This window comes from Zophobas morio, unplaced genomic scaffold (assembly GCF_036711695.1).
Source record: "Zophobas morio isolate AGI-343-1 ecotype UQ-CSIRO unplaced genomic scaffold, CSIRO_AGI_Zmor_V1 ptg000016l, whole genome shotgun sequence".
NCBI classification, from domain to species: Eukaryota; Metazoa; Arthropoda; class Insecta; order Coleoptera; family Tenebrionidae; genus Zophobas; species Zophobas morio.
Genome location: NW_026972121.1, coordinates 1610564 through 1632915, shown reverse-complemented (window position 1 = coordinate 1632915; position 22352 = coordinate 1610564). Strand labels below are relative to the sequence as shown.

The window sequence follows — 22352 nt, the reverse complement described above, 5'->3', positions numbered from 1 at the left end:
TTGATGTGGAAGTATTACCGCTTAATCCTATTTCCCCTGTCTTCATCTTATTTTCTTTACGATGCTTTTTATGCGGTTTTAAGTGTAAGTGCTATTGGAAAAAGGAAATGTGTTCGTGCAGTGTTATCACCGGCTATTTTTATGCTCGACCTTGACCGTTGCGGAGGATTTGCATGGGTGAGTCGATATTGTTTTAAACGCTGTTGCTTCCCAAGAAAATCACCAAAGTCTTAAGCGACAGATTTTGTACTAACATTTTTCGGACGAGAAAATGGCAGCGTAGCTGCTGAAACGCGTCGATGGAGGAATATCGGCGAAATAACGTTGTTGTGTCCTAATCGACTTGAATTTTCACGTCTTTTCCTGACGTGGCAGACTTGCTAGACCCTTTCCTATAACACTTACGATGTTCACATTGAAGCCATTTCGTCAATTTTTTTTATCAAGGTTTTACGACTGTTGCAAAACTTCTCACACAAAGGTTTTGTAGAAATTGATCAAAAGTCGGTTCGAGGAACTTTCCTCGACTTGAAGTACAATAAAATAGCTTTTTCGAAAAATTATAAATACAATATATAATAAATTTTGATTACCGAGTTATGGTAACCATCTAAAAATTTTAAATCGAAAAACTGAACATTGAAGGCTTGATTGAAAAAAACGAAAACACGAAAAATAAAAACAGGGAAATTCAAAAATCGGAAAATTTAAAAAAAACGAAAAACTGAACAACCAAAAAATTCGAAAATTGCAAAGCCAGAAAACTGAAAACTTGATTGAAGAAATATAGACAAACTGAAAAAGCCAAAAATTGAAAAAAAAAATCGAAGGATGAAATTGTCTAAAATCGAAAAATTGCAAATCGGAAAATTTAAGAAACCAAAAATTGAAAAATTGAAAAACTAAAAAATTTTAAATTAAAAACTAAATTGAAAAAACGAAAAATTGGAAAATTAGGGAACTCAAAACAGAGAAAAAACTCAGAAATCGATAAATTAAAGAAACAAAAATTGGAAAAATTTTAAAAATTTAAAATCAAAAAGTTTAAAAATTGAAAATTTTACATTGAAAACTTGATTGAAGAAACGAAAAATTGGAAAATGGAGAAACTTAAAAATCGGAAAATTGAAAAAAAAAACGACATGAAAATATCCACAAATTGAAAAATCGAAAAATTTAGCAAACCAAAAATGGAGACATTGAAAACTAGAAATTTTAAAATTGAAACTAGATTGAAAGAACAAAAATTGAAAAATCAAGAGTCGAGTCAAAGATCGAACAATTAAAAACAAAAAAACTAAAATAACTAGAAACTGAAAAATCGAACGATTTAAAATAGAGAAAAAACTCGAATCGAAAAATAAAAAAAATATTTAAAAATTGAAAAAACTTGAAATTCAAAATCAAAAAAACAAAAATTTCAAATTGGAAAATCGCAATATTGCCAAATTATGAAATTAAAGAAATAGAACAATTGAAAAATTAAAAATAAAATCTAAAATTCTCAAATCTCAAATTGAAAAATTGAAGAAATCAAAACAGAAAAATATCAGAAATCGATGAATTAAAAAAAACGAAAATATCTAAGAACTGAAAATTCAAAATTTTGTACTTAAAATTGAAAAATTAGAGACAAAAACAGGAAAAATTTAAAAATCAAAAAATCAAAAAATTTCAAACTGAAAAATCGAAAAAGAAAAAACGAGAGATGAAAATATGCAATAATTGAAAAATTAAAAATCAAAAAATCTACAATTTTGAAATCGCAAATCGAAAAATTGAAAAACCAAACAATTTAAAATTGAAACTAGATTATTGAAAGAAAAAAAAAATGAAAAATCCAAAAACTCAAAAATCGAACATAAAAACGAAAACACTAAAATAACTAGAAACTGAAAAATCGGAGAATTCGAAATAGAGAAAAAACTCGAATCGAAAAATGTAAAAAACGAAAATATTTAAAAATTGAAAAATCAAAAAATTAAAGCAACCAAAAATTTAAAAATTGAAAATCAAAAATCTAATAAAAACTAAAAAATTTTAAATTGAAAACCAACTTGAAGGAACGAAAAATTGAAAAATCGAAGAATTCAAAATAGAAAAAACTCAGAAATCGATAAATTGCAAAAAACCAAAATATCCAAGAACTGAAAATTCAAAATTTTGTAAAATCGAAAAATTAAAGAAACAAAAATGGTAAAACTTAAAAATTTAAAATCCAAAAAATCTAAAAATTTGAAAAATTGGAAAAACGAGAAATTAAAAGATCTAAAAACTGAAAAATCGAAAATCTAACATTGAAAACTTGATTGAAGAAACGAAAGATTGAAAAATAGAGAAACTCAAAATTTGAAAAATTGAAAAATAAAAACTGCAAAATGATAAAATAAAAAAAATGATAACTGATAATTTTAAAATTGAAAACTAGATTGAAGGAACAAAAATTGAAAAATCAAGAAACTGTAAAATCAAAAAAACAAAAATTACAAATTGGGAAATCGAAAAATTGCAAATTGTGAAATTAAAAAAAAATTGAAGAAACGAAAATTCGAAAAATAGAAAAACTCAAAAATCGAAAAACTGAAAAAAAACCAAAGAGAATTTCAAAAAACGGAAAAATCGAACAATTCAAACAAGAGAAACACTCATAAATCGATAAATTTAAAAAACAGAAAATATCTAAAAACTGCAAATTCAAAATTTTGTAAAATCGGAAAATTTAAAATCAAAAAGTCTAAATATTTCAAATTGAAAATTCGAAACATTACAAATCGAAAAATTGGAAAAACGAGAGATTAAGATCTAGAAACTGAAAAACTAAAAAATCGAAATTTAACATTGAAAACTTGATTGAAGGAACAAAAATTGAAAAATCGAGAAACTCAAAAATCGAACAATTAAAAACGAAAAATAAAAATAATTAGAAACTAAAAAATGAACCAAAAATTTTAAATCAAAAAAACAAAAATTTCAAATTGGGAAATCGAAAAATTGCAAAATTGAAGAAGCGATCTAGAGACTGAGAAATTGAAAAACTGGAAAATCGAAAAGTTGCCAAATTGTGAAATTAAAAAAATCGAACAGTTGAAAGATTTAACTTGAAAACTTGATTGAAGAAACGAAACTTCGAAAAATAGAGAAACTCAAAATCGATAAATTAAAAAAAAAACCTCTAAAAACTGAAAATTCGGAAAATTAAAGAAACCAAAAATTGAAAAATTGAAAATCAAAAATCCAAAAATTGCAAATCGAAAAAACGCCAATTCGTAAATTTTAATCGAAAAATTTATATTCGAAAACTAATTGAAGAAATGGAAGATCGAAAATAGAGAAACTCAAAAATCGAAAAGCAAATTTAAAAAAATTAAAAATCTAAAATAAAAAAAATCTAAAAATTTTAGAATGCAAATCGAAAAATTGAAAAATTAAAAAATTGTAAATTGAAAAAACAAATCTCTTAATACTGAAAAATCGAAACATTAAAGATCGAAACAACCAAGAAATCGAAAAACTGCCAAATTATAGAATTTAAAAAATTTAAAATTGAAACATTTGAAGTTGAAAACAACTAGATTAAAAAAGAGTAAAATCGGAAAATTAAAGGAACCAAAAATTGAAAAATTGAAGCAGCGATCGAAAAACTGAAAATCTGAAAAATCGAAAAAATGCCAATTTGCAAATTTTAATAGAAAAATTTAAAATCGAAAACTTGATTGAAGAAATGAAAGTTCGCAAATAGAAAAACTCAAAAGTCGAAAAATTAACAAATTTAAAAAATGGAAAAATCAAATTGGGAAATCGAAAAATTGAAGAAGCGATCTAGAAACTGAAAAACTGAAAAACTGGAAAATCGAAAAGTTGCAAAATTGTGAAATTAAAAGAATCGAACAATTGAAAGAGTTAACTTGAAAACTTGAATGAAGAAACCAAAATTTGAAAAAAACTGAAAAAAAAAGAAAAATGAAAATTTCAAAAAATTGAAAAATCGAACAATTCAAAGCAGAGAAAACACTCAGAAATCGATAAATTAAAAAAAAAAACAAAACTATATGAAAACTGAAAAATCGAAAATCAAAGAAACCAAAAACTCAAAAATTGCACAATTGAAAAATTGCAAATCGAAAAATCGAAAAAACGCCAATTCGTAAATTTTAATCGAAAAATTTATAATCGAAAACCAATTAAAGAAATGAAAGATCGAAAATAGAGAAACTCAGAAATCGAAAAATTCAATCAAACTTAAAAAACTTAAAAATCTAAAATAAAAAAAATCAAAAAATTTTAGAATGCAAATCGAAAAATTGAAAAATAAAAAAATTGTAAAATTGAAAAAACAATCTCTTAATACTGAAAAATCGAAACATTAAACATCGAAACAACCAAAAAATCGAAAAATTGCCAAATTATGGAATTTAAAAAATCTAAAACAGAAAGATTTATCGGAAAATGAAAGGACACCAAAAATTGAAAAATCGAAAAATTGAAGAAGCGATGTAGAAACTGAAAAATTGAAAATTTGAAAATCGAAAAAATGCCAGTTTGCAAATAAATGAAAGAAATGAAAGTTCGAAAATAAAAAAACTCAAAGTCGAAAAATTTAACACATTTAAAAAACTGAAAAATCAAGAAAGTGAAAAATCGAAAAACTTCAAAATTCCAAAGGAAAATAAAACTTAAAATCCAAATGTACAAAAGCTCAATGGAGCGTTTTTTGTAGGTTACGATTTTAAAGTCAAAATATGAGAAAAAAGGTCAAATTTTCAAAAAAAAAACGAATCTGCCGTAATTTTTGCCATAACACTTCAAACAACTGACAAAAACCTAAATGCAAAAAAAAAACCTAATTTACAAAGGTAGGAAAATGTAAAAAAAAAATTACGAAAGCCTATAGGCGGCTTCATAAACCACAAATACAAGAGCGCCCAATTTCATAAAATATAAATTGCATTCACCACACAAAAGCATGAACGCGGAAGGAAAAAATAGGTGTACTATCCGCAGTAATTATCCCCTTTGTTTCCTAGATCGCCAGTTAATTACTGCAGTGTTAATTAACTGGAACCTGATCTCGCTGCATCAAAGGGTGCATTAACAAGTTCGATCAAAATCGAGCTAGCGCATTCACAAATTAATTTCCATTGTAGACCGCACGATTTCATCGAAAACGGCGCAGTCGGTAGGATTTCCGAAATATAGTCAAAAAAAAAAAACTGAGTTTGAAACTGAGTTTGCTTTACTAAAAATAAACACCGCAAATGTTGGTATTATACTTAATTTTAAAAATCGAGTTCCGCGGACGGTGAATAGCTGCGTTTTTACATTGTTATTAACAAACAAACAAAACTCAACCGAATGCGGACGTTTATAAAAAGCGGAAACGCCCTTATTACCCGAAAAATGGCATCATCGCGCAAATACAACATATGTATTCGGACCTGGGATCTAGTTACAAAAACCACCGGAAAACCCGCCCAGATGCTCCCGTCTTCAATGGGATCCTGTTTTATGTGTTGTTCATGCGAACATCTGCAATATCGCATCGTTTCGAAACGACAAAGACGCACACCCATGTGTTTGTAATATAGACCGAACAGTACTTGGGTTTCCTCGTAAAAATATAACGAGGGTTAGTGTAGTGTAATATGTATTATTAGGAATTAAACAGAAATAAAACAATGAGTAAGTGCAATCATAAAGTGACGCAATGGTAGAAAAATGCGAATTATCGCCTTACCCACCTGGCGGTAACGCGAGATGTTTAATTAAAGACGACACCGGCGAATTCCGATTTAGAAAAATAAATTTCGTCCGCACGACGTCGTTCACGTAAGCGGTGAAAGGGTCAGGCCCGAGGCGACGTCCTTGCGGAGCTCCCGAAATTAATTCACAGTGTCAAAATTATAACGCTGAATGACTACAAAGGCCGCCTGAATTAGGACGATCACTTTTCGTGTTCGCCTGGGGAGAAAAAGTCTCCAGCCTGTCAATATAGCGCTGTGGGAGTAGTAAAATGTAGGAAAACTCTCCCGAGATGTGGGAAGTCAGAACGGTGTCAACGGAAAAGCGTAAAAGGACGCATGAAAAAATAATGATACACGCAGGAAAACTAATCCATAATTCATGCCGCAGCGTTGTAGTGACAAGACACAACTGTGGAAAGGCGGTGAATAACTAAACAAAAACAGTAGTCGCTACGCTGTGGGAAAAACTTCACGATTAACTTTGCATGCACTTAATTTTAATTAAAGGGCGCGTTTTTCATTGATTTCAACCAGAGATCAACGATCCCCCGCCAGCTGCTTGAGTAAATTAAATCGTTTTAACGTCTTTTTAAAAATACCCCACCGACTTTATTGAAAACGATACGAAAGCGTAAACATACCGTGTTATAGACACCAGACTACACCATATCCTGTGTTAGTCACCCGTAATTGCTCCAATTACCCGAATTGATGCACCCATCTTGGAATGTACAGGCTGTCTCATCAAAACAATTTTTATTCGACTTTGAAAGGTGCGTGGCCTCCTTACCTGACTGCACGTGAAACTGATTTGTGAATAAATCAAAAGGTAACGGTTTCGAGTTGCATGATAGAATTTTAACGGCGCTTTTCCGAAACGTGGTCGACTATTATCTGAAGTACTTTTCGGAGGTGGAAATTAAGAGTGACGGCAATCACTTTGAGGCCTTTTAAAATATTAAACCTTTAAATTGTATCGATTATGCAATAAAGTTTGTACACCTCGTGTGTAACAATGAAAGTTGGAACGGTCCCAATATGCTTGGACATCCGCATTAGCGTTTCCGGTGTGGAGGAGAGCGGAAACGGGGGGAATGGGCGAATTCGGTCAAATGCACTTCCGGTTTAAATGGGAGAAGAAAGGTTTTGCATTTAAATTGGAATTTGAAGAGGCGGGGAAATTTGAATTTTCGAGATGGAGTGTGGCGACGATTTGGATAAATTCGTGCGGGTTAAGAGCGGGATAATTAGCGGAAAATGAAGCTCATATTTTTATGAAAATATATATTTAAAAATAAAATATTGCGTCGTTTGTGCAAATTTTAATAGGACATCCTGCCAACGTCACTTCTGTGGTTGTAATCTCGTGTTATTGATAAAATAGGAAACTGAATAATTAGTTATTTTTATTTCTTACTTCGGGTCGAAGTTTGACGGTCGTCAAATGTTGGACAAAGCCGTAAAATATATAATAATGTATATTTTTAATTACTAGGTTTTTAAATTTTTTGTTTCTTCAATTTTCCAACGAGTTTTTTGATTTTTCAATTTCCCGATTTTACAATTTCTCGATTTTTCAGTTTTACAATCTTACAGTTTTTCCATTTCTTGATCATCCGATTTTTTGATTTCTCAATTTTTGATGTTTCACTTCAACTTTTAGATTTTTCAATTTTCAAAATTAGTCGAAAATTTGTACAACAAATTGAAGAACCAAAAATTGAAAAATAGACAACTTGTGTAATCTAAAACTATAACTAACATATATATAACTAAATTGAAAACTTGAAAATTTTCAAATAGAAGCAATAAATTGAAAATCGAAAATTTTAAAAATTTAAAAATTGGAGAAACTGGAAAATTTGGGAAATTTAAACGAAACATTTAACAGTTCAAAAGTTAAAACATCAATAAATCGAGCCAAAAATTGAAAAATTCAAAAACCAAAAAGTCAGAAAATCAAAAAAAAATCGAAAAAACGAAATCTTGAAAAATCGAAAAAGCGAAAGTCGAAAGGTGGAAAACTCAAAAAATCGAAAACAAAAATTGAAAAATCGTAAAATTGAAAAATTTAAAAATTGAAAAAACAAAAGCCTCAAGATTCAAATAAAATAAAAATATACTATATATTAAATTAAAAACTAGAAAATTTTCAAATAGACGCAAAAAACTGAAAATCGAAAATTTTGAAAATTTAAAAATTGGAGAAACTGGAAAATCGGGAAATTTAAACGAAATATTTAACAGTTCAAAAGTTAAAACATCAACAAATCGAGCCAAAAATTGAAAAATTCAAAAACCAAAAGGTCAGAAATTCAAAAAAAAAATAGAGAAAACGAAATCTTGAAAAATCGAAAAAGTGAAAGTCGAAAGGTGGAAAACTCAAAAAATCGAAAAAATAAAAATTGAAAAATCGGAAAATTGGAAAATTTAAAAATTGAAAAAACAAAAGCCTCAAAATTCAAATAAAATAAAAATATACTATATATTAAATTAAAAACTAGAAAATTTTCAAATCGAAGCAAAAAGCTGAAAATCGAGAAACTAAAAATAAATCGAAAAATTGAAGAAATGAAAAGCTGGAAGATCAAAAATTGAAAAATCGAAAAATTTAATAATCAAAAAATTCAACAGTTGAAAAACTGGAAATTTTTAACTTGAAATTTAGAGAAATTGAATAACAAAAAAAAAACTGAAGAAACGAAAAATTAAAGTCTAAAATTTAAAACTGAAAATTTGAAAAATTGCAAATCGAAACAAAAAACAAAAATAAAACGAAAAGAGCGAAGCGAGGAATGTAAAAAGCGAAAAATTCAAAACTTGAAAAATCAAAATTAAAAACCAAGAGAATGAAAAATCGAAATCTTTCAATGAAAAGTTTCAAAAATCCAAAATTTGAAGAGTCGATCGAAAAATCGGAATACCGAACATAATGAAAAACGGAAAAATTGAAAAATCGAGAACACGAAAAATCGAAAAATCAAAAAACGAAAAGTCGAGGAATGGAAAAAACGAAAAATGAAAAATCGAAAAATAGAAAATTTGATTGAATAATCGAAAAATCCAGAATTCGATGTCAGATTAAAAAAAAAATGAGAAATGAAAAAATCCAAGTCGAAGAATTACGGAAAAAATCCAAAAATCCAAAAATTAAAAAATCGAAAATTCGGGAAACTGAGAATTCGAAGTCGGAAAATTCAAAAAACGAACATTTAAAAAATCGGAAAGCCCAAAATCGGAAAATCCAAATTGAAAAATCCAAAAATCAAAAATCGGAATGACGAAAAATCAAGAAATCGAAAATACGAAATCCAAAAATTCAAAAATCGCACATTCAAAAAACAGGAAAGTCCAATAATCGAAAAACCCCTCCAAAAATCCAAAAAAAAAAGACGAAATATTGAGAAAGCTAAAAACGAATTTTAGAGCCTAAAGATGTGAAAAATTGTAAAATTAGAAAATGAGAAACTGGAAAAACGGAAAATTTAAACGAAAAATTTAAAAGTTCAAAAGTTAAAAAATCCACAAATCTAGCCAGAAATCGAAAAATTAAAAAATAAAAGTCAGAAAATCCAAAATTTGACGAATCGATCGAAAAATCCAAGAAGTCGCAAAATCGAGAATTCGAAAAGTAGAAAGAAAAATGCAAAAATTGAAAATTCTAAATATAGAAAAATTAAAATCGCGAAATGGAAAAAACGAAAAATCAAAAGTCGAAAAATTGAAAATTTGAAGAGTCGAAGTCAGAAATTTGAAAAAACTGAGAAATCGAATAATCCAAGTCGAAAAATTACTCGAAAAATCCGAAAATCCCAAAATTAAAAAATCGAAAATTCGGAAAATTGAGAATTCGCGTAAAATTCAAAAATCGAGGAATCAAAAATTTAAAGAATCCATCGATTAATCGAAAAATCCAAAAATCGAAAAATTCAAAAATTGAGAAACCAAAAAAACGAGCAATAAAAAAACGGTCATTCGAAAAATCTAAAAATCCAAAAATCCAACATTCGAAAAACAGAAAAGTCTAAATATCGAAAAATCCCTCCAAAAATCCAAAAATAAAAAAGAAAAATTGTAAAATTAAAAATGAGAAACTGGAAAATCCGAAAATTTAAAATTTCAAAAGTTAAAAAATCAACAAATCGAGCCAGAAATCCAAAAATTAAGAAATCGAAAAAAACGAAATCTTGAAAAATCGAAAAAGCGGAAGTCAAAAGGTCGAAAATTGAACAAATCAATAGAAAAATCCAATAATAGAAATTAGAAAAATTGCAATTTGAAAAACTGGAGAAACAAAAAATTAATAAATCCAAAAAAATAAAAGCTGAAAAATCGAAAAGTTGAAATTAATTGTCAATTCAAAAATGCAACAAATCAAAAAATTGCAAGACAAAAAACTGAAAAATCGTAGATTTGAAGAATTTAAAAACAATAAAGATGGAAAATTGAAAAATAAAAAAATTCAAAAGTTAAAAAAAAACAAAATTTGAACTAAAAATTAGAAATATTGCGAATCCAAAAAATCGAAGGAAGCATAAACTGGGGGATCAATAAATTGAAAAATCTGAATTTTGAGGAAATTGAAAATTAAAAATCAAAAAATTGGAAAATAGGGGAAGTCGAAAATTTAAACTAGAAAATTCGAAAAATTGAAGAAACAAAAAACTTTGGAACATTGAAAAATCGAAAAATTTGAAATTGATAACAGAAAAAAATTCTAATAAAAAATTGAAGAAAGCAGAAATTGAAAAATCAAAAAGACGAAATATTGAGAAATCTAAAAACGGATTGTAGAATTGAAAAAATGGAATAATTGAAAAATTGTAAAATTGAAAAATTAGAAACTGGAAAATCGAAACAATTAAAGGAAAAATTTTAAAGTTCAAAAGTTAAAAAACCAACAAATCGAAAAATTCAAAAATCAAAAAGTCAGAAAATCCAAAATTTGACGAATCGATGGAAAAATCCAACAAGTCGAAAAATCAAGAAATCCAAAAAACGAAATCTTGAAAAAGCGAAAGTCGAAAGGTCGAAAATTGAAAAAATTTATGGAAATACCAAAAATCGAAAAGTTGAAAAATTAGGAAATCGAAAAGACGAAAAATTGAAAAATCTAAAAAATTGTAACCTAGAAAAATTGCAATTTGAAAAATTGGAGAAACAAAAAAAATAGAAGATTGAAAAATCGAAAAACAAAAAAAACGAAAAATTAAAAAGTCAAAAAAAAAAGTTGAAAAATTGAAAAGTTGAAATTAATTTCAAATTCAAAAATACAACAAATCAAGAAATTGAAAGGTCGAAAATTGAAGAATCTGAAAATTGAAGAGAGGAAAATTTAAAAAAAAATTAAAGAACCAAAAATTTGAAATTGAAAACTAGAAAAAATTGCAAAACAAAAAACTGAAAAATCGTAAATGAAGAATTTAAAATTAATAAAGATCGAAAATTGAAAAATAAAAAAATTCAATAGGTAAAATTTGAAATATTGCGAATCCAAAAAATTGAAGAAAACAAACTGAGGGATCAATACATTGAAAAATCTGAATTTTGAGGAAATTGAAAATAAAAATCAAAAAATTAAAATACGAGAAATGGAAAATGTAAACTAGAAAACTCGCAAAATTGAAGAAACGAAAAGTAAATAAATCAAAAATCCCAAGGTTGAAAAACCAAAAAATTTTGCAAATCGAAAAATTGAAGAAACAAAAAACTAGAAGGTTGAAAATTTTAAAATTGATAACTAAAAAAAAATTGAAGAAAGCAGAAATTGAAAACTCAAAAATTGGAAAAACAACACATTCGAGATCAAGATTTTTGGAAAAAAAATCAAAATTGTAAACAACATTTAGCAATATAACTTTGAAACTACACAACCAAATGCCCTGAAATCTTGCAAACGTTTTAAGACCATCATAACTGCAATAAATTGCTAATCAAATTTATCCGTTCACCTCGTCCCAAAAAGTTGATGACGTCATCTCAAAATTTTGACGATAAATCCTATTTAAAATATCCATAATTAAGGTGTTAGAAAACCTGACCTGACCTACTATCAAAATGGATATTCTTCAAGCACTAAATCAATTTAGCTAATTCATAAACATTTCAACCAAGATCAGATTTTGCCGACATTTTTAAAGGCTTGCGGACGATTTCGTCAACATTTCACCGCACCGGTCCCAGAAATAAACCAAAGCAGTTTTCTCCAGTTTCCTCCATTTCTGCGCAGTGGAAATACATCTCACGTCACGAAAATTATTGCTACGGTAGTAAAGAAAACATGTGGAATAATTCGCACCGAGCCGTCTTATATTTAGACCGTCTCATGTGTGTGGCTAGACGTTAACTTTGTATACACAGTGCTCCCATGTACCTACAAGCCACAACACAAACAGCAGAAACACTCTGTATAGATGCACTGAACTATTCCAACAATTGCTCCTCATTTTGTGCTTCTATTTCGGTATTCCAGATATGAACACTAGAATAACCCCATTGTCTGGCTTGCCTTTGCCTAAGCAACGAAACAATCTTGCCACCGCAAAGATATAATATATTGTGTCTAAAACTAACCGGGAAAAACACAAGAAGGCTACATCACTTACCACATTCCAACTAATAAATCATAATTTCATCACAGAGCACAGATTAGTCGGGGTTAACGCACTTGTTGCTTCTTTAGTGCACTCTTAATAGTTCTTTATCTATCGGTTTACAGCGGCCTTGTACCAATCTATAACCACATCAATAAAAACCAAATTTACGACCTCTTCTTCCAAATATTATTATTTGCGGGTTAAAAGACTAATGACCCTTCTATTGACAAAATCCGACTTTTTTCATATTATCGCGCTTCAAGTGAACCTCGTCATTATGCTAATTGATGTTATTACAGTGACGCAATGGAGAGTTTAGAGGGGGTATGGAAGCGCGTGTCGACGTACCTACTTTACATACGCTGTGACATTTTAGCACAGTCACGAAATTCAATCAGTTCGGTGCACAATAGGGAATTGTGTCAACATCATCGGATTGTAGTGTTTGCACTGCTGTCGGTAGCTGGTGGTGGCTAAATCAGTTTGAGATAAAATCGGAAATTGAGAATGGCGGCGAGATGAGGAGTTCGGCAGACACTTGAGATATTATTGAACGAAAATTTTGGCCAGTTTCTACTGTATCGCATTTTACGACGAAACACGACATTGTCAGAACCAGACTTTTCAATTTAGAGAACTAAGAAAAGATAAAAATAAAACTTAATCAAAAAGTTTTTCGAGCTGAAGTTGTGACGCAAAATAAATGCAAACCGAACCGTTATATTTAATTTCAACTCGGCATACCTACTATACATATAATTTTTTTGGCATTTTGTCTTTTTGTTTTAATGGTAAATTTGTATAAGGAGATATCGATTTTGCAATTAGGCTCTGAATCATAATTACAAAATCCATATTTCGTTGCAAAAATGTACGATTTTAAATATGTTAAATAAGTTTCTTGTTGTGAAAAGACGACTACGTATATTAAGAAAAACAAGGCAAAATACAAGCCCCTCCCACCCGCCCTATCGCAATCGAAATGATTTTTTTCATTCGTTGTCAGACCGAGAGGCGGAGCTTAATTGCAAAATCCGTATTTTTCTAGGAGAAACAGGTGAAACATGTTCTTAAGTATTCGTGTTGTTCCAAGAAAAATAAATCTATGTATTAAGTAAAAAACAGAGTTAAAATATAAGCGCTATTAATCCGTCTCGATTTCAATCGCGATGAATTTTTCGTTAGTTGTTAGACCGAGGGACGGTAATCCATATTTCCCTACAAAAGTTTTAAAAATAAAAAAAAATTGAACCAAAAATTTGAAACTGAAAACTAGAGAAAATTGCAAATCGCAAAAAAAACTGAAAAAACTGTAGCTCAAAAATTGGAAAAATTGCAATTTGGTAAACTGAAGAAACGAAAAATTAAAAAATCAAAAAGTTTAAAAGGTGAAAAATCGGAAAAGTTGAAATCGAAAATTCGAGGAAACGAAAAGTAAAAAATCAAATAATTCAAAGATTAAAAAACCAAAAAATTTAAAATTGAAACCAACCTCAATAAATTGCAAATAGAAAAATTGAAAAAGACAGCAAAATTGAAAAACGAAAAGTTGAAGAAACGAAAAATTAAAGAAACAAAAAACCAGAAAACCAAAAAATTGAAAAATCTAAACGCAGAAAAAACGAAAAATTAAAAAATCGAAAAAGCTGAAATTGAAAATTAGGAAAAATACAGATCAAGAAATAGAAGAAACAGAAACTGTAAGGTCGAAAAATTCAAAAATCTAAAATTTGAAAAAACAAAATTTCGAAAATCTAAAAAATTAAAGAAACCAAAAATTAGAGAATAAAAAACAAATTGAAGAACACAAATTTGAAATTGAAAACTAGAAAAAAAGCAAATCGCAACAAAAAACTGAAAAATCGTAAATTTTAATAAAGTTCACAATTGGAGAAACGGCAAATAAATAAAAAAAATCAAAACCAAAACCTGGAAGATCGAAAATTAAAAAATTCAAAAGTCAAAAATGAAAAGAACACTACGTATACTAAGAAAAAAACCGAAAATATAAGCCCCGCCCACCCGCCCTGTCTCAATTGTGATCATTTTTTATTCGTCGTGAATCAAGAGGGCGGAGCTTAATTGCAAAATCCTTATTTTTCTAGGAGAACTAGAATTTTAAAAATTAAAAAAAAATGAACCAAAAATTTGAAACTGAAAACTAGAAAAACTTTCAAATCGCAAAAAAACTGAAAAAATTGTAACTCAAAAATTAGAAAAGTTACAATTTGAAAAACTCAAGAATCAAAAAATATAAGATGGAAAAATTGAAAAATCGAAAAACTGAAGAAACAAAAAATTAAAAAATCAAAAAATTTAAAAGGTGAAAAATCAGAAAAGTTGAAATTGAAAATTAAGAAAAATGCAAATCAAAAATTTGAAGAAATCAAGAAACGAAATATATATTTTTTTTAATTCAGAGAAGCAAAAAATTTAAAAATTGAAACCTTGAAAAATTGCAAATCCGGAAATTGAGAAGCAAAAAAAATCGTAAATTTGAAGAATTTAAAAATTGGGGAAACCACAAATAATAAATAAATCAAAAACTTCAAAAGTTGAAAAACTAAAGAACAAAAAACTGACTCAGGAAAGCATAAACTGGGAGATCAATAAATTGAAAAATCTGATTTTTTTTAGGAAATTGAAAATAAAAAATAACAAATTTGGAAAATTTAGAAAACTAAAGTAACAAAACCCTAAAATGTAAAAAATTAAAAAAAATAAAAATTGAGAAAAGAAAAACTAAAAAATTTTAAATTGAAAACTAGAAAAATTGCAAATCGAATTGGAAGAAACAAAAAATTAAAGAAAAAAAAAACAAAAGAAAACCAAAAAATTAAAAAATCAAAAAAGTTGAAATTGAAAATTAGGAAAAATACAGATCAAGAAATAGAAGAAACAGAAACTGTGAGGTCGAAAAATTCAAAAATTTAAAATTTGAAAAAATAAAATTTTGAAATTCTAAAAAAACTGGAGAAACCAAAAATTAAAGAATAAAAAACAAGTTGAAGAACAAAACAAAAACAAAAACTGAAAAATCGTAAATTTAAAGAATTTCAAAATTGGAGAAACGGCAAATAATAAATAAATCAATAAAATCAAAAGAAAAAGATCGAAAATTAAAAAATTCAAAAGTTAAAAAATCAACAAATCGAGCCAGAAATGGAAAAATTCAAAAATCAAAAAGTCGGAAAATCCAAAATGTGACGATTCGATCGAAAAATCGAGAAATCGAAAAGTAGAAAGAAAAATGCAAAAATTGAAAATTGTAAATATCGAAAAATTGAAATCGAGGAATGGAAAAAACGAAAAATCAAAAATTTGAAGAGTCGATTGAATAACCCAAAAATCAAGAATTCGAAGTCAGAAATTTGAAAAAACTGAGAAATCGAATAATCCAAGTCGAAAAATTAGTTGTAAAATTTAAGAATCGAGGAATCGAAAATTTAAAGAATCTATCGATTAATCGAAAAATCCAAAAATCGAGCAATAAAAAAAAACGAAGTCGAAAAATTCCAAAAACGGTCATTCGAAAAATCCAAAAATCTAACATTCGAAAAACAGAAAAGTCAAAAAATCGAAAAATTTAAAAATCGTATGATCAAAATATTTATGAGAAACTGGAAAATCGGAAAATTTAAAAGTTCAAAAGTTAAAAAATCAATAAATCGAGCCAGAAATCGAAAAATTCGAAAATCAAAAAGTCGGAAAATCGTAAATTTGACGGATCGATCGAAAAATCCGAGAGGTCGAAAAATTAAGAAATCGAAAAAAACGAAATCTTGAAAAATCGAAAAAGCGAAAGTCAAAAGGTCGAAAATTGAAAAAATCAATAGAAAAATGCAATAATAGAAAAGTTAAAAAATCAGGAAATCGAAAAGACGAAAAATCTAAAAAATTGTAACTTAAAAATTAGAAAAATTGCAATTCGAAAAACTGGAGAAACAAAAATTAAAAAATCCAAAAAAATAAAAGCTGAAAAATCGAAAAGTTGAAATTAACTTTGAATTCAAAAATGCAACAAATCAAGAAATTCAGAGGTCGAAAAATTGAAAAATCTAAAAATTGAAGAAACAAAATTTTGAAAATCTAAAAAACTGAAAAATCGTAGATTTGAAGAATTTAAAAACAATAATGGTGGAAAATTGAAAAATAAAAAAATTCAAAAGTTAGAAAAAGCAAAATTCGAGCTAAAAATTAGAAATATTGCGAATCCAAAAAATCGAAGGAAGGGTAAACTGGGGTATCAATAAATTGAAAATTTTGAATTTTGAGGAATTTGAAAATAAAAAATAAAAAAATTAAAAAATTGGAATATAATTGAAACTAGAAAATTCGAAAAATTGAAGAAACAAAAAACCTGAAGATTGAAACATTGAAAAATCGAAAAATTTGAAATTGGTAACTACAAAAAATTCTAATAAAAAAATTGAAAAATCAAAAAGACGAATTATTCAGAAAACCTAAAAACGAATTGTAGAGTCGAGAAAATCCAACAATTGAAAAATTGTAAAACTAAAAATTGAGAAACTGGAAAATTGCAATTTGAAAAACTGAACAATCAAAAAATAGAAGATGGAAGAATTGAAAAATCGAAAAACTGAAGAAAGAAAGTGAGAGATCTATGAACAGAAAAATCGAAAATTTGAGGAATTCAAAAAACGAAATGTAAACAAAATTTTAAAAATTCAGAGAACCAAAACATTTAAAAATTGAAACCTTGAAAAATTGCAAATCCGAAAATTGAAGAAGCAACAAAAAATCGTAAATTTGAAGTATTTAAAAATTGGGGAAACCACAAATAATGAATAAATCTGAACTGAAAAACTAAAGAACGAAGGTTTTTGATTTTTTTAGGAAATCGAAAATAAAAAACTAAAAATTCGGAAAATTTAGAAAATTCGAATAATTAAAGTAACAAAAACCTAAAATGTAATAAAATTAAAAAAAATCAAAATTGAGAAAAGAAAAACTAAAAAAATTTAAATTGAAAACAAGAAAAAAATGTAAATCGCAACAAAAAACTGAAAAATCGTAAATTTAAAGATTTTCAAAATTGGAGAAACGGCAAATAAATTTAAAAAAATTGAAAGATCGAAAATTAAAAAATTCAAAAGTCAAAAAACTGCAAAATTCGAACTAAAATTAGAAATATTGCAAATCCAAACAGTTGAAGAAAGCATAAACTGGGAGATCAATAAACTGAAAAATTGGAATTTTAAACATGTTTTAAGTTTTTCAGTCGTGACGAATTATTTGCAAAATCCTTATTTTTCCACGAGAAATTAACCATGTGAAACGTGTTCTTAAGTGAAAAAGAAAGCCCCGCCCATTCGTCTCCATCTCAATCGTGATGAATTTTTCATTCGTTGTCAAACCGAGGGGCGGCGCGTAATTCTAAAATCCATATTTGTCTACAAAAGTCTTAAATGTTTTAGTTTTCTTGTTGTGAAAAGAACACTACGTATACGAAGAAAAAACGTAAAATATAAGCCCCGCCCACCCGCCCTGTCTCAATTGTGACCATTTTTTATTCGTCGTGAGTCAAGAGGGCGGAGCTTAATTGCAAAAACCTCGTTTCTCCGCAAGAAATGTGTTTCTGAGTATCGTGTCCGTCTACTAAAAAAAATTCCAAATATAAGCTAATTAAATTACACAACATGGACATAATTTTATTTCTTTCATCTCTGTCAAAAACTTGATAACAATTTTTCAGATTAGGCACAATCCAGCCGATTTATCTTGTCAATACATATATCTAAACATCAATTCTAGGTTATGCAACCCATTATACTACTTCTAAAATCCTGCCTATTATTGGGTGTTTTATCACACAGAAACTATCAATTAGTACATAGAAAGCCCCAAAAATTATTATTTCACTCAAACCTGACCACAAAAGTGCCCCCCTTCTCAATTATCGTGAAAATCTTATTCAACCAAGTTGGCTTTGCCTGTCAATGCCGACCCGGCAAACTTTCACAATATTCCAATATTTAATTACCATGGATATTATGGAACTTAATTTAGTCTTGTTTATCATTATTAGCATCGTAATTAGATTAATTTCTACCCCAAAACGAAATATCGTAGTTAAAACCGCCCGAACGTGCACCCTCAGAACTACACCATTATTGAAAGATTTACGAAGATTTAAAGAACAACGTATTAATTGCAAAATTTACACCAATTTCAAGTCAAAACTCACCTCCAGAGAGCCCCTTGTCTTCATTATCAATCAAAACGGGACACATTTATTTTCCAAGAACGCGCACTTTTAATGTCAACTTCGACCATAAATCAGTGCAGCCACTGCCAAGTCGCTCCCTTAAAAAGTCCCTGCAAAATCTCAAGTTGTGCCAGATTTTCAAATAAACGCTTCGTTTATTCACTTTATTGAATAAACAGAAACGTTCGTTAATCTCTCCAACGAAAATAAACCAATCCTGATTTTTTTTGCACTTCCCGTGATAAACGAGTTATCGGCGCAGCCAACATTGGGACACAAAGTTACTAACTGGGCTTTTAACAAACTAATCAAGTAATCACAGAACTAATAATAATAAGGTTGTTGTATTGTTTTCCATAAACGTACAAAACATAGACGGGTTGACGTAACTCGTGAAAAGTGGTGTACTAAAATTAATTCTGTTGCTTGTGTTGCAGAGTTGTGGGGTTATAAAAATGTCACCACAACGTCACTAACTCTGTGGTCTGACTTTTATATTTAGGGGAATTGTAGTTATGCCAACCGTTATTTTTATGTGTGTTCCTAATTGATGGAAACATTTCTAGGGTTTTTAGTAAATGGGTAAAAGTCATTAAGGTATCGATTGTATTTAAATGGAAAGAAAATCATTTATCGATAGCCCTATTAATAATGTAAGGGTGCAGCCTCCTATAATAGGTGTCTTCATATATTTTCCATTAGTATCATTAGAATACATCTTTAAAGTTCGAATTACCACCCAAGAACATATTTGTTTGTTTACATAATGTTTAGCTATAACTTAGGTAGTTATCTATAATAAACATAAAGTATATAATAGCCTACGTTCATCCACTTATTAATTCCGTCATGTTCGATATTGATTAACCTTCTCCGTGCCCGGAATAATTATCCTCTTAATAAATAATGCCCCAGTATTAGAACTAGAAGCTAGAAAATAAACGAACTCTGTAAATAAAATATCGCTCCTGCACGAGTCAACACCTCTACATTCAATTAAAGTCACTCTATCTACAGGGTGGCGCAAAGTTGCCTCACCCTGCACCACCCACACCTACTAATGCTATTTATTTTTATAGTATTTCGTATAGTGTCGAAGGCAAGCTACACACAATTTCGAGGTAAGATTTGTGTGTTCCTCCGCTTGATTTACAGACAAAAGTCCTAACACGATTTTCGTTTGATTTTTGTTTTAACGTAGAACACTTGTCGATAACTCCACTTGTGGCCTTTGGGACACTCTGTACATGCACACGCCCGTTGATCTATTACTTTGAAGGTTAATTACCAATTCCTAGTGCCCCCGTTTTCGCAATTATTTCATTATTAGAGTGCTAAAAATGCTGGCTTGTCTCACTGTATCGGGGAACGTCGTCGTGATGGACGACGTATCGGTTATCTTTGTCAGTGAGAGTGAGCACGAGATGCCCGGCCACCTTGATAGCGATTTGTTTTGTCAACAATGGGTCCGATTGAGTATGCTGTGGGAAGATGTTGTAAGTAATTTTCACATTGTTAGTGGAGTAATTTTGTGTCTTTGTCAGGCGCTGAATGGACTGGGTGGTATCGGGTGGAAGGTGCGGTGGGGGTTATTGTTGTCGAAGTTGGTTGATTTAGCAAATCGCGTCAAGATGGCGATTGTATGATGTCATCGTAGTAAATTGGCTAGGTTTAGGTTTGAAGGTGAAGAATTCCACGGTTGGACCTTGTTACGAGATTCCTCTATCTGAGCCAATCGATGGACTGATAACGCAACATAATCACGGTTATCTCTTCTATAAACAATCACTTTCACTGTTTGGGGAAAATTAGTCGAAGGTTACGAGTATTTCGAGTATTTTTTATTTTCTTTATTTTTACAATTTTTGATTTCCTCAAATTTTCGATTTGCAATTTTTTTATTTTACAATTTTTCGATTGATTTTTGAGTTTCTCGATTTTTTGACTTTCTGTTTCTCGATATTTCGTTTCTTCAATCTAGTGTCAATTGTAAATCTTTCAGTTGTTCAATTTTTTAAATTTTATAATTTAGAAATTTTTCGCTTTTTCAGTTTTTCTATTTTCCAATGTTTAGATTTTTCAATTCCTCGTTTCTTCGGTCTAGTTTTTGATTTAAAATCTTTCAATCTTTTATTATTTTTTTTTTTAATTTTGCAATTTGCCGTTTTTTTTTATTTTTCAGTTCCTCGTTTTTTCAATTTTCTGTTTCTTCAGTTTTTCGATTTGTCACTTTTTTTCTGTTTGAAATTTTAAATCTTTCAATATTTTGACTTTTCCCAATTTTACAATTGGCAATTTTTCAATTTTTCAATTTGCAATTTTTCGAATTTGAAATTTTTCTATTTTTAGATATTTTCGTTTTCCTCGATTTTTTGAGTTTCTCCATTTTCAATTTGTGGATATTTTCGTCTTTCGTGATTTTCAATTTTTCGAATTTTGACTTTCAGTTTTTCGATTTTTCGTTTTTCCTTGTTTCAATAGTAAATGTTTCAGTGTTCAATTTTTTAAATTTTGTAATTTAGAAATTTTTCTATTTTTCTATTTTCCAATTTCTAGATTTTTTAATTTTCCGTTCCCTCAATTTTTCCATTTGTACTTTTTCGATTTTTCAATTTGAAATTTTTATATCTTTTGATTTTGTTTTCCAATTTTTCCGTTCAGATTTCTTAAATTATTTCATTTGCATTTTTTCGATTTTACAGTTTTTAAATATTTTAATTTTACATTTTTAATTTGTCCATTTTTTGTTTTTTTATTTCGGTCTTTGAATTTTTGGTTTTTGCAATATGTAACAGTTTTACAATTTTTCAATTTTTTAATTATTCCATTTTAATACTTTTTCATTTATTACGATTTTTAAATTTTTTTAATTTCTTGGTATTAAATTTTTCAATTTTTCGATTTTTCAGTGTTACAGCTTATCGACTTTACAATTTTGACGATTCTAAATTATTTCGCTTTTACAATATTTCGATTTTTCAATTTTTCGTTTCTTCAATTTTTCGATTTGCAATTTTTCAGTTTTTATTTTTTTGTTTCTTCGAGTTTTCATTTTTAATTTTTTCGGTTTTTCAATGTTCCAATTTTTTGTTTTAATTTTTTTTTTTCATGGTTTTTTCAATTCCTGTGCTTTTCGGTGTTCTGGGTTTATAATTGTTCTTTTTTTCAATGTGAAATTTTTCAGTTTTTGGATTTTCCAATTTTTCGATTTGCAGTTTTTCAGTTTTCAATTTTTCGGTTTTTCAACTTTTAGATTTTTTAATTTTAAATATGTAAGATAGTAATTTTTATTTTTTCAATTTTTTTCCTGTTTTAGTTTTTTGATTTTTAATTTTTGAATTTGTCGATATTAAACTAAATTGTATAATTGAAAAATTAATTATACGTTTCTGGGTTTTCCACTTTTTTGGTTCAACTCGATTCAAATTTTTTTTAATTTTTAGTTTTTCAATGTTTCAATTTTTCGTTTCTTCAGTTCTTCGATTTGAAATTTTTCCATTTTGACAATTGAAAAATTTGGAAGTCGAAAAATCGAAAAATTGACGTTGAAAAACGAAAAATTATGAAACCGAAACATTGAAAAATGAAGAAAATGAAAAACGAAAAAGTAAAAATGAAGACTTTGAAAAATTTAAAAACTGAAAATCAAGAACTTGAAAAATTGAAGAAATGAAAAATTGAAAAATCGAAAAATTAAAAACTGAGAAACTAAAAATTGAAAAACTAAAAATTGTAACATCAAAATTGAAAATTTGTAAATTGAAAACTTGAGGAAACGAAAAATTG

At 28.2% G+C, this 22352-nt stretch overlaps 1 protein-coding gene across 1 annotated transcript in view; it reads left to right on the top strand.

The window, feature by feature from the left end:
- LOC135129517 (uncharacterized protein) overlaps window positions 1–22352 on the top strand; it is a 98819-nt gene that overhangs the window by 57855 nt on the left and 18612 nt on the right. The window lies entirely within an intron of this gene.